We start from the raw sequence: 12,398 nt of genomic DNA on the forward strand, positions 1-12,398 counted from the left end.
TTTCATTTCTTAATTTTGGTATTGTTTTAGCTTTGTACTACTTCCTGCACTGGAAGCAGAAAAGCAGCTTATAGAGATGCTACAGTCTGTGTTCATACACATTTTATCACTTTCTGCACACCGGTTTACTTTTGCAATCTCAGTATACAGAGATGATCATGAATCAGCCTGTTTCTTTTATGCTTTCTTTTAATGAACAAGGGGCGTTGGAAGAACAGGTGAAGAGACTGTTGTTGGAACTGCTCCCTGCCCAGTGCTGAGACCATTGCTCACTTTGTCTTTGGGAATCAACTGAAAACTCAATGGTACCTGTAAAATGGAACACACACTCACCCTACCACACACACCACTACACATACACCACACACACACACACACACACACACTCACACTAACACAAATACACCACAAACACATAACACAAAACACACACAACACATACAATTTCACAGCCAACTGTCATGTTTTTTATGTAGCCAAGATTGTCTAACCAAGAGACAGAATGAACTAATTTTCTTTCCTTTTATTTCCTTAGGCCTTGCTGTGAGCTTAGTTAGAAGACTTATGATACCTCTTCAGTTTTCTCATGATTCTCAGAAATCAATCGCTTGGAATTACAAAGAGAAGCTTTGCTTTGGATTGCCCAGCTGCTGTGATCTGTCACTGCCACCACCAAGAGAAATGCCTCTAATATATGAGAACATAAACCAGGCTTTTTCCTTTTGAATCTTAAACTTTCCCCAAAGAAATGCATATTGGATTGGTGAGGAAAAAAAAAACCACTCTGTTATATTTCAACATGTGTTGTTAATGTAGCAAATGGTGTCTACCTGAGAGCCTGTCTGATCTCAGGAGGATTACCTGATAGGGACAGCAGAGTCCCCCCACAGAGTCCTCTTAGCAGATCACCCAGACACGTCTTACTGCTGCAAACTGTGACTTCACTTCTTGCCAACTTGGAGCTTTATTAGCAATGAAAAATCAGCAGTTAATCTGACAAATGAAATATCAGCAATCAATAATGAACTGAAAGAACCTAGTGGGGAAACCCCCACTCAACTCCCAATTCTGCAGGCACCCAAGAATCATGAACAGACTGTCTTGATGTAAATACACGAGGTAGTTTAATGGCAGAGCTCCAGATTGAAACGTATCTCTCCAGGAGACAGTGGATTCAACTACGAGGCTTGAAAGCTAGAGGGTTTTATAGAAAAGGGTCTGGGGCTGGGGGAGGAATTGGCGTGGTTTCACATGATTGGTTCATTTAAATATCGGCAGACTGTTAACATTTAACTTAGGTCAGAAGGGTGGGAGATAGGGAGGAGCCGAGCCAGCCAGTCCGGACATTCTTGTGCTCTAAGCCCAAAAAGCCCTCCTAACTAGCAAGCCGCATGAGACATGGACCTTGAATAAACTTTCTGGCTAGGGCTTTGAAGTCTTGAATTTAGTTCTCTTTTTGTCATTCCCCTCTTCTTCTACTAAGTAATTCTAATCTTAGAATTTTAGAAGTCTATACCTCTATGTGGAGAATAGAAATCATACTCTTTTTCTATAAGAAAAAAAAAAAACAGAATAAGAAGGGATAGTAAACAGAACTAGGCAGGGACCCTTCTAGTGAGGCTTGAGGGTCTGGGCATGATGTAGGTGTACGTAGATCAGATCTCTGGCTGGAACTGGTGAGATGTCTTTTGGGGTACCCGGCTCGTTCACTGTAGCCAATTGTGACCAGACTTTTTTCCTGCACCACCTGCAAGCCTTTTAACTTAGCATACAGATTATTATTACAACAACATGTAGGTTTAAACACATTATTTAAGACAGTGATGGACATGGGAGCCCCATAAAGGATCTTAAAAAGAGTAAGACTGAATCAAGAGGGAGTATTTTCAGTTCTAAATAGGGCATGAGGAAGGAACACCAAGTCTGAACCAGTCTCTTTGGTCAAGGGCTCTTTTAGAATTCTATTCATCTTTTTTTTCTGTTCTAGCTTTGGAGCCTGTATGCACAATGTAACTTCTAATCAATCTCTAATATCTTGGCCAGTCCCTGATTTACCTGGGCAACAAAGGCAGGTCCATTATTGGACCTGATTACCTTGGGTATCTCAAACCTCAGGAAGATTTCTTCTAGGATCTTCTTGGCTATTATATTGGCCGTCTCAGTCCTGGTAGGAAAAGCTTCTATCTACCTTGAAAAGGTGTCTATAAACACTAATAAGTACTTGTTGCCATATCTAGCTGGTTTAGATTCTGTAAAATCTACCTCCTAGTAGGCTCCAGTCCAGTCACCCCTGAGCCTCTTCTCTGGGGTAAATACATGGAGTATCCTGCATTAGTCATAGCACAGGCCTTGCAGCTTTTAATTTTTTGTTCTGCCAAGTCAGAGAGTACTGTAACATAGTAGTCAAAGGACCTAACCACACCTTTTAATTTCCTGGCCCCCAGGTGGGTCAAGTAATGTCTATAACTTGATAGTGCTCAGGGGTGTATCAAAAGCTGGTCTCTCTGACATCATAATAATCTTTAGGCTCCTTGACTGCCAGGATCATTGCTCCTTGGGCCGCCTGTTTGGTGGTTAGATCTGCCATCTGATTTCCTTTAGCCACAGCATCTTAGGTCTTTCTCTGCAGATGTCAACAGCCCTCTTTGTATGTATATTGCTCCATACAGTGGCAAAAGCATATCTACTGTCAGTGTAGAATTTTCTTTTGCCATTTATAGAGCTTATATCAAAGTCACAAGTTCAGCTTTCTGGGCCGATGTCCCTTCAGGGAGACTGCTGGCCTAGATCATTTGCTTTCTGTTCACCATTGTACTGCTGCCCCTGCCTTCCGCTTACCTTCAATCGTGAGGCTACTGCCATCCATGTACCAGCTCGAACTCTCAGACCAAGGCTGATCTGATCCGTCAGATCATTTCGAGTACCAGTTTCTTCTGCCAGAATGTCAGCACAGTGATGAGTAGGTGAAGTCTCAGGCAGTATAGTAACGAGTTTGAGGACAGCAGGGGGAGCGAAGGTCACTCGTTCAGTAAACAAAAAAGCTCTGATAATGTGTCCATTGGTCAGGGGGCCTGACAGACCACACTTTCTAGGTCATGCGCCAAGTTTTGTCCCAGAGTCAATTTATCTGTGTCCTTGACCAGAAGCCACTATGTGCAGACAAGCAGGCCATCCTACAGCCACCAGGTCTAATTTCTTACAAGTATGCCACAGGTCTTTTCCAGGGCCCCCAATCTCTGAGTAAGAACCTCTTTGGCCATACCTTTGTTCTCAGTCACATCTAGGAGGCCCAAAGCTGGGGCCAACATTAGGGCAGTCTTAATGGCATCCAAGGCCTGTTGTTCTTTATTTCTCTATATGAAGGGCTGTTTATCTCCAAAACCTGGAATCCACAATCTGCAAAAGTCCACAGTGCCTAGTAGCTTTTCTAATTTGTTTTGAACTGATCAGTGGAGAAATATGAAACACAGTCTCTTTTCTAGCTGCTTCCACAGGTAGGTCACTGGCCTCTTCTAAGGACTCAGCTTCTGTGTTAGCACCCCTTTTGCTATCTCTTTACTTTTAGCCATGAACAGGTGAAGGGTTTGGTCATGAGGGGGGCTCCTCTTCTTTTTGTTGGGGCAGTCTCTTACCCAGTGCCCATTTTCTTTACAGTAAACACATTGATCTTTAGCCAAAAGCTATCTGTAGTTGCCAGGTACTATTTTCTTATTCTTTTTAATTCCCTGGCTCCCTGTTCCTTACAGATCATTTCTAAGTGCTAGCATTATCAGCATGTGCCACTTTGCTGGGTTCTAGTCTGCCTCACTGTACATCTCTGATTCTGACTCTGGTCTCTGTCTTTGTCAGCCTCATGCTTCCTCAGCTCTTCCTCTTGTTTGTCTCTTACTTACTGGTTCTTCCTCTAAATATTCCCTCTCATCTCAGACCTCTCTAATCTCTTTCATCTCTATTTTCACTTTTCTTCACTGTTAATCTCTCTATCAGAGCCTGGTGTTTGGACTTGTAGGTGCTCCTTACCTGGGTGGGCGAATGTCTCCCTTGCTGGTTAGCAGCTTAGGGCAGGGCCACTAGAAGAGAAAACACATGGGGCAGGGAAAGGAGCACAGTTCTCACAGCTGGCTGTACTGGGCCACTGATATCTCAAAGTGAAAGCGCTTTTTTTTTTTTTTTTGTTAACAAGAGATGGGATGCAGGTGAAAGGGGAGCGAGAAGCAGCCAGGGAACATGCTGCGCTCTTGGCTGGCCACTCTCATAGTGTCTTTCTCTTCTTCTCATCTGTCCGTCCTGTGGAGGCAGGACTTGGGATCAGGGTTGAGGGAGGTCTGTTCATGGTGAGGGATCCTGGGAGCGGGAGGAACCAGCGGGCGAGGGGGGGACATACCTTGGGGGGAGGGGAGGAGGCAGCAGAGGCGGCGGCTCTAGTCGGCCCCTCCCCAACTGCAGCAGGCATGGAGCCAGGTGGGACTAGCGCAGGGTCGAAGGCCTCACCCCTCTTCTTTTGCCTGTCCCACGGGTGGCGAAATGCATCCCAGGGAAACCTCAGCGTTGGTATTCCCCCCTGGGTTGCAGTTTCCTGAGTGGCATCTCACCTCGGCAGGAGTGCGCTGCTACTGCTGACGCTGAAGTCCCCAGTCCGGCCTTGCGGCTGCAGAGCTCCTCCAAGCAGTCAGTGGCACACTCGGAGAGCAGGCCCGTTCACAGGGAAAACAGCACCGAGTTGTTTTTCTTAACTATCACTGACAAATTCTGTCCTAACGTCAGTCCAAGTCCACAGTCAGAGACAAAGGGTTGTCCCATGATGAAAACCACAACAGAAACAAGACAGTAACAGAGAAAAAAAAAAAAAGACACCAGTATCTAAGCACACTAGTTCCTCTCCCTGCCAGATAACAGTCAGATCTTTTTGACTGTCCCTCACCCTTGGAACGTCTTCCAGGGGGTCACACTTTTGGGGCCTTCTGGATGTCTCCACTCCTGCAGCTACTGGGCCCTTATGGTCCACAGTGGCAGCTGCCAGAATACAGAATACCAGAACTGGGGACCCAGGCAGAACTTGAACCCACCGTGCGGGACTCCAACCCACAATCCCAGAACTGAGAACCAAGACACGAGGTGGGACTCAAACCCACAATCTCAGAACTGAAAAACCAAGACACAAATTCAGCGGTGCCACACTTAGACAACAGACAACATGTAAGACTCACACAAACAAACGTACCTCCAAGGGGTCTTTCGGGGTTTCTGGGTTTCACACATATCTCGGTGGGATCTCTAAATGAAAGAACCTAGTGGGGAAACCCCCACTCAACTCCCAATTCAGTGTGCACCCAAGAATCACAAACAGACCGTCTTGATGTAAATACACGAGGTAGTTTAATGGCAGAGCTCCTGGTTGGCCACGAGGCTTGAAAGCTAGGGGTTTTTATAGAAAAGGGTCTGGGTCTGGGGGAGGAATTGGCACAGTTTCACATGATTGGTCCACTTAAACATCAGCAGACTGTACATGCAGATAACATTTTAGCTTAGGTCAGAAGGGTGGGAGATAGGGAGGTGCTGGGCCAGTCCAGACATGTCATTCTCTTTATCTTTATGGCCAAGCAGCCTCAGGAATGTCTTAACAACAGACTTGCTTGGGCATGTTCTGGCCTGTTCTGCTATGTTCCCAGCCCCAGGTTTCAAAGCTCACAAACAACTCTTTGGGCTATTTGACATACATGAATCACAGGTCTCAAGTTTTATTTTCTTTCATTCCAGAACTGGGAATCCAGAAAGGACTGGAAACTGTGCCTATTCCTCCCTGCTGATGTTTAAATGGACCAATCATGTGAAACTGCGCCAATTCCTCCCCTAGCCCCAGACACTTTTCTATAAAAACTCCTAGCTTTCAAGCCTTGTGGTCAAATCCACTGTCTCATGTGTGAGATACGTTTTGACCTGGAGCTCTGCCATTAAACTATCTTGTGTATTTACATCAAGAAGTCTGTTTGTGATTCTTGGGTGCACACCGAATTGGGAGTTGAGTGGGGGTTTCCCCACTAGGTTCTTTCAGAACCAACGTCATGATGGCTGTGGTGCAAGTCTATAATGGCTGTGTATATTCTGAGTGTATACAGGCAATGGAATTTTTATTTTAATGATTAATATTTGACCTATAGGTAAAGGATTGAGCTAATTACATACTTTATGAAACTTTATTTCAATAAATTCATTTGACATTTGTTGTGAATAGCCCTGGGAATAATTATATTTGATGTTAATTCTGTTCTCCTCTGAGTGGTTGAGAACAAGGAATGAGTCAGCACTCAGGTGATTTCCTGTAAACCTGCTTACAACGTTAATATGTAAAATAAAGGAGAGCTAATGATTGGGCAGATAAGAGGGAAGGTGGAGCAGAAGGTGGGGGAGAGAGAAGGAGAAAATGGAAGAGGGAGAGGATACAGAGGAGGAGGAAGAAGAAAAGCAGAGCAGAAGCACATGGTCTGGAGAAACCACAAGTTCTAAGGGGTCTCATAGATGTGGAAGATGATATTGTAGTGGTAGATCTGCCTAATCTAGGCACACAGCATATATTCATATTAACTGAGTTGTGTTGTCCTTGCTGAGGCATATTTGGGTTGGAGATTTACCACAACAGATATTATCATTATTTGTTTTGTTCCATTACTTTGTTCATACAACTATCCATGGACCCTAACCATTCCTGCAAAGTAACCATTCAGTGTTTGGTCTATGTTCTTCAGTAATTGGATGCCTTTCCTAAATGAATGTCTATGTTTCAATTCCAGTTTTTTTCCAGAACAATGAGCTTGTGCACTGAGTTGATATTTTTTTCTATTTCCTTGTTTATGTTTTATTTTATTTTCATTGGTTCTTTGTGAATTTCACACCATGTACTCCAATCCCAATCACCTCCCTCCCCTCACACCTGCCCTCTACCCTTGCAACCTTTGCTCCAACAGAGAAAACAAGATCTCATAGTAGAAGCTATAGTATGTTACAGTCTATCCCACAGTATTCCTTCTGTCGACACTGCTTTGCTTGCAAATGTTCATTGCAATGACTAATTAATTAGTCTGGAATGAGGCCTCTGGTTTCTGCTCCTCTATCAATACTGGAACCTCACTCAGATGTCCTGTTATTGCTTGTGTCAGGGAGATCCTATACTATTGGATCTGCAGGACCCTCCCATTCATGTGTTCTAGCAGTTGATCAATTGGGTAGATGTTGGGGAGGGTCGATTCAAAGTCCTAGATCAAGGACTGAAAGGTATCTGAGCTGGTCACCCTGCCAACTTTCCTGCTTTCATGACCTCAAGGCCAGCTCACCAGCAACTCCTGTAATCAGGGCCAGTTCTATTCTAGTGCCCAGGCAAGGTACTGGGTCTGTTCTGTGGAGTTTTGCAACTGGTAAGGGTCATGGCCAGTTTTCCTGCTCTCATGATCCTAGGGCCAGCTCTCCTCATTACCACAGATGACTCAGGAAGAGTACATCTCTCCCTCCTCTGTATCACTGCCCCTCAGACAAGAGGATCTTCTGTGCTTATGCTCTTGGGGCAGGTTCGCCAGAAACAAGGTCAGAGCTGTCCAACTGAGTTGCAGGAATCGTTCTCCCATTCTGATGACCAGCTCTCCCACCTGCCACAGTTGATGAGGGGTGAGGAAGTATGAGGCTACCTCTTCCTTGTCCATGCCACTGCTTGGGAGATGAGTGGTAGGACCATCTAGCCTTCATATCCTCATAGTCACTCACCCGCATCTCCCTAAATGTTCAGTGTTGGCTCTCCAGCTGCCTCTGCTTTAATGCTTCCAGGGCCAGCTCTCCCACAATGCTTAGGGAAGGGATGGGGCCTGTTCTGCACAACCCTTAGACATCAACATGTTCCCAGATATGACAACCCAGACATCCAGCTGACATTTGGTGGTAACAGACCCCTGCTACTGCAGGAATGATGAACCAGACATGGACCCCCAGGGGGCATCGTGAGCCAGGACTTTAGCATAGTCCCAGGTGGCATCACCAGCTACTCATATCAGCCTGTTCCTTATTACTCTTGCGTCTCAAGTTCGGCCTAGTTTCATTGTGTCTACATCTTTCCGTTTCTCTTTCTCTTTCATTTCTCTACTACTTACTTGCTTCTCATAGTGGAAACCCTGGCCTGAATGTCTAGATTCATCTCATGAGTGCTCTCAAGAGTATTATGTTCTGCTCATGCATTATGACACTGGGCAGGGGGTCACCTAGGGCATGCCCCCCCCCCCCGCCCCATCCCCTGAACTGCACAATGCCAGACTAGTGATCATCCCAGGCTAACTTACTGTCAGGGCCGCATGGTGTCAGTCTGGTGTCTTCTTAGGTTCACTCCTTGCCCAGCCTGTCATAATATTCCCTTTCAAAGGTAGTTTGTCTTGGGCTCACTCCTGCTCAGGACTAGGGTTCCAGGCAGGGTTCTTTTAGTCTCTAGCTTTTCATCTTGCTTCTCATCCTGGGAGCCCATCCAGACCTGCCTTGGTGCCAGACTGGAAGTCATCTCAGACAAGCTTCTTGTCTGGGCTACCTAGCACCAGACTGGTGGTCATTTCAGGCTATCTCCTCCCCAACTCATCCCTTCCTCCAACTTTTTAGAGAATGTTAAGCTACTAATCATTCAGATGTTCATAGGTCAAAGCATTGAGCATAGATATAAACACTCTTCTCGCTGCCATCTACTGATGCACATGGACACATTTGCAATAGGTTTGATTATTATTATTATTATTATTATTATTATTATTATTATTATTATTATCCTGGCTGTTTGAAATTTCTTCTAGTCTCATAGTCGATATTTGTATGTTTCTCTTTATAATATAAGCATATACCCATCAAGTCTTTTGCTTTCAGATGCCAGACACAGCAGAGGAACTATAATAAATTGCATGTACAATTCAGGTAACTAAGGACTGTGAATTGCTTTTAAACAAAGAAATGCATATTAATTACTATATCTTCTATTCCAAAACAAATGGTTCAATTGTCTACATTTCATTATGCAAGAATATATCAGCATTTGTAGGCTTAATGTAATCGTGCATTGTGTAAAGACTATCTTTGTATTATTTAAGTGCCTATTTCTTCTCCCACATATGGTTGCAATCTGGACATGACATTGTAATGCTTATTCTAAGAATCTTCCATTTCAATATTGTGTAACCATTCCTCCACATTTATTCTCTGAATTGTCGGTAAAGGCTGATCAGCCAATGGCTGAGCAGTGCAGAGAATAGGGCTTGACTTGGCATACAACTGGGGTCCCCTTGCTCAGTCTGATCGTTGTCTGTAAGCATCCACATCTGTATCAGGGAAGGTGTAGAGAGAGAAGAAAGAGAAGTCACCAAGAGGAGAAAGTCGAGAGACACCATGAGAACATATTTGGAGCAGAGAGAGCTAGGTCATTACTAAAACGCGAGTATCTCGAGGCTTTTGTCTGGGAGGTAGCCAGATTAGCTTAGAGGAACTGAATAGATTAATAACTGCTCAGCTACTGGGCTGTAAGTCTATTAAATAAATCTTTTGTCTCAGGTTTACTTATTTGGGAGCTAGCTGAGATGGAAAAAGACTATCACTTTTAAAATTGTACTAAGAAGCATTTTGTTCAGAAAAATGTCACAATATATGCTTAAGTTTTATACACACACAAACACACATATGTAACAAAAGAAACAGAATACATCTGTATTATAATCCTCATAGTTTTCAAGCTGAAGCTATTTTAGTAAGCTTCTACACTAGTAGGTTTGCATGAGTTTTTTTTTAATAACACTTTTTATAATTCAAAAGGCTATTGATAATGTTACCCTCCACACACTGATGGCAAGCCCACTTCACACCACTTACTTATATCATAAAATATAAAGGAATGTGATTGATTGGTAGTCAACCAGACACATCACCCCTAGTGGATAGTTTTTATAGTGCTGGAGGGTATTATACATGCTATCAGAAAAAAAAAGTAATTATTAATCTCACCCAACTGTGAATGCTGTGAGCTATAATAATGGCCTTCCATGAAAGATATGTCTTCCTACTAAATAGGGGCATGACTCTTATTAGAGTAACCAACTGCCTCTGATTGGATTTAAGACCCTCTTCACATTATCAGACCCGTACCTGACACTGTTAGTGAGGCCAAGAACCTGAAATTAGATAGGTCACAGGACCTAGAATAATAATTACTATTATTATTAATAATTATAGAATAATTACTATAATTCTGCTAAATGAACATTGTGATAAAATACCTCCTAATAACATATTGTTATTGAATCAGTTCATCACTTATTCCTCATTAGAGAAGCTTTCCTTGCATAGAAACCCACAACTTGACAATACACAGAGAGTGAGAATATTTGGAGTATTCAGCCTGAATGAGATGTCTACATTTTACCCTTCATATGATATCTAAGGTACTAATGTGGAACGGGAAAATAGAAAGATGATTAGGGCTAGAAGGGATTAAAGATTTCAGTGGAAACATGTTTTCTAGACACAACAGGGCAAACTCACAGAGCCCATGGCAATGTGAACAGAGCTGTAAAAATACCAGGCAAAGAAAAGGGGAAGTAAAAACTGGGTTCCATGCCTGGCCAAAAAGCCATTCGTGATCCACTTTTTAAAATTTTTTATTTGTTATTTTGTTTATTTACATTTTGAATGTCCCCACCCGGTTTCCTCTCCAAAAACCACCCATTCCATGCCCCCTCCCCATGCCTCCATGAGGGTGCTTCCCCACCCATCCACCTACTTCCACTTCACCACCCTAGCATTCCCCTATGCTGGGGCATTGACCCTTCACAGGACCAAGGGTCTTTCCTCTCACTGATGCCCAACAAGACCATCCTCTGCTACATATGTGACTAGAGCCATGTACTCTTTGGTGGTTTAGTCCCTGGGAGCTCTGGAGGGTCTGGTTGGTTGATATTGCTGTTCTTTCTAATGGGTTTGCAAACCTCTTCAGCTCTTTCATTCCTTCCCTAAACTCCTCCATTGGAGTCCCCATGCTCAGTCTGATGGTTGGCTGCAAGCATCCACGTCTGTATCAGTAAGGCTCTGGCTGAGACTCTCAGGAGACATCCATATCAGGCTCCTATCAGCAAGTACTTCTTGGCCTCCGCAATAGTGAGTGGGTTTGGTGGCTGCTATGGGATGGATACCCAGGTGGGGCAGTCTCTGGATGGCCTTTTCTTCAGTCTCTGCTCCACTCTTTGTGATCTATTGGAAATAAAAGAAAGTTTTATTTCAATCAGATTTCTTCCATAGAATGATATCGGGTATATCAACCACACTCCAGGACAGACAGCATGCTCTGTAGTAGTTGGCCAACACAAATGAGTTTGCATGATTCTGTTGGTATTGTTTCTGTTTTGAAAAGAAAAACAAATTGAGGTTGAATAGATAGGGAAGTAGGGGATGACATCTGGCAGGAAGTAGGGGAAGAAAAAATATTATTGAAATATATTGTATGAAATTCTCAAAGAGTAAGCATATTAAAATTCTTCCAAAACAATAATGATATAATAATTTTTGCAATAAAGAAAACAAAATTATCTAATAAACTTAAAATTTTATTTTGTATGTGTGTAGATTTCTTCCTTTTTTATATGATTTCTTTTACTTCTCTTCCTTGACTTATTACTATAGTTAGAAACTCTACTAGGATGCAAAAAAATTAACACCACCTTCTTTCCATTATGTGTGATCATAAGTAATCAAATGTGTGCTACCAATTTGAATGGCTTCTTTCAACTCCCTTGTTTATGAAGATATTAGCATAATTAAAAGATATCCAAAGCATGTTGCAAAAGAGGTGAAAAGAAATAATAACCCTCAAATCTTCGTTCCATCTGTTGTCCATATTATTATGAGCATTGTACATATGATATGCATTAATCCTGGAAAAGATTGAAATCTGAATACATTGCGGTTGGCCTTAATTAATGAAATAATAAATTTTAGGCATGTTTCTGTATGTGTGCATGTGCATGTGTGTGTATGTGTTTGTGTGTGCACATGAGAAACAGAGAAGCAGAGATAGAGATAGAGACAGAGACAGAGAGATTCTTATGTTTATCTCTATTTTTACTCTGTTTTGTTTGTTTGTTTGTTTGCCTATTTCTTCTCTAAAGGGAGAGAGGGAGATAGAAAGGTTGTGGCATTGTGTAGATAAGGGCATTGAGCGGCATCTGGGAGTAGTTTAGGGAAGTGAAATTAACAGTCAGAATATCTTATATAGAAAAAAAAAACCTGTTCAATGAAAGTCAAAACAAATATGTAAGGTAAGAACTATTTATTATTTTAGAATAATTATGATTATAAAATATCATATTTCTTCCCAGAAATGCCATATACAACCATAATAA

At 42.7% G+C, this 12,398-nt stretch overlaps 1 pseudogene; it reads right to left on the bottom strand.

Moving 5' to 3' along the window:
- Positions 1-8,627: 8,627 nt before the first annotated feature.
- On the bottom strand, positions 8,628-8,718 carry LOC115032509 (annotated as a pseudogene).
- Positions 8,719-12,398: the final 3,680 nt, after the last annotated feature.

This window comes from Mus caroli, chromosome 1 (assembly GCF_900094665.2).
Source record: "Mus caroli chromosome 1, CAROLI_EIJ_v1.1, whole genome shotgun sequence".
NCBI classification, from domain to species: domain Eukaryota; kingdom Metazoa; phylum Chordata; class Mammalia; order Rodentia; family Muridae; genus Mus; species Mus caroli.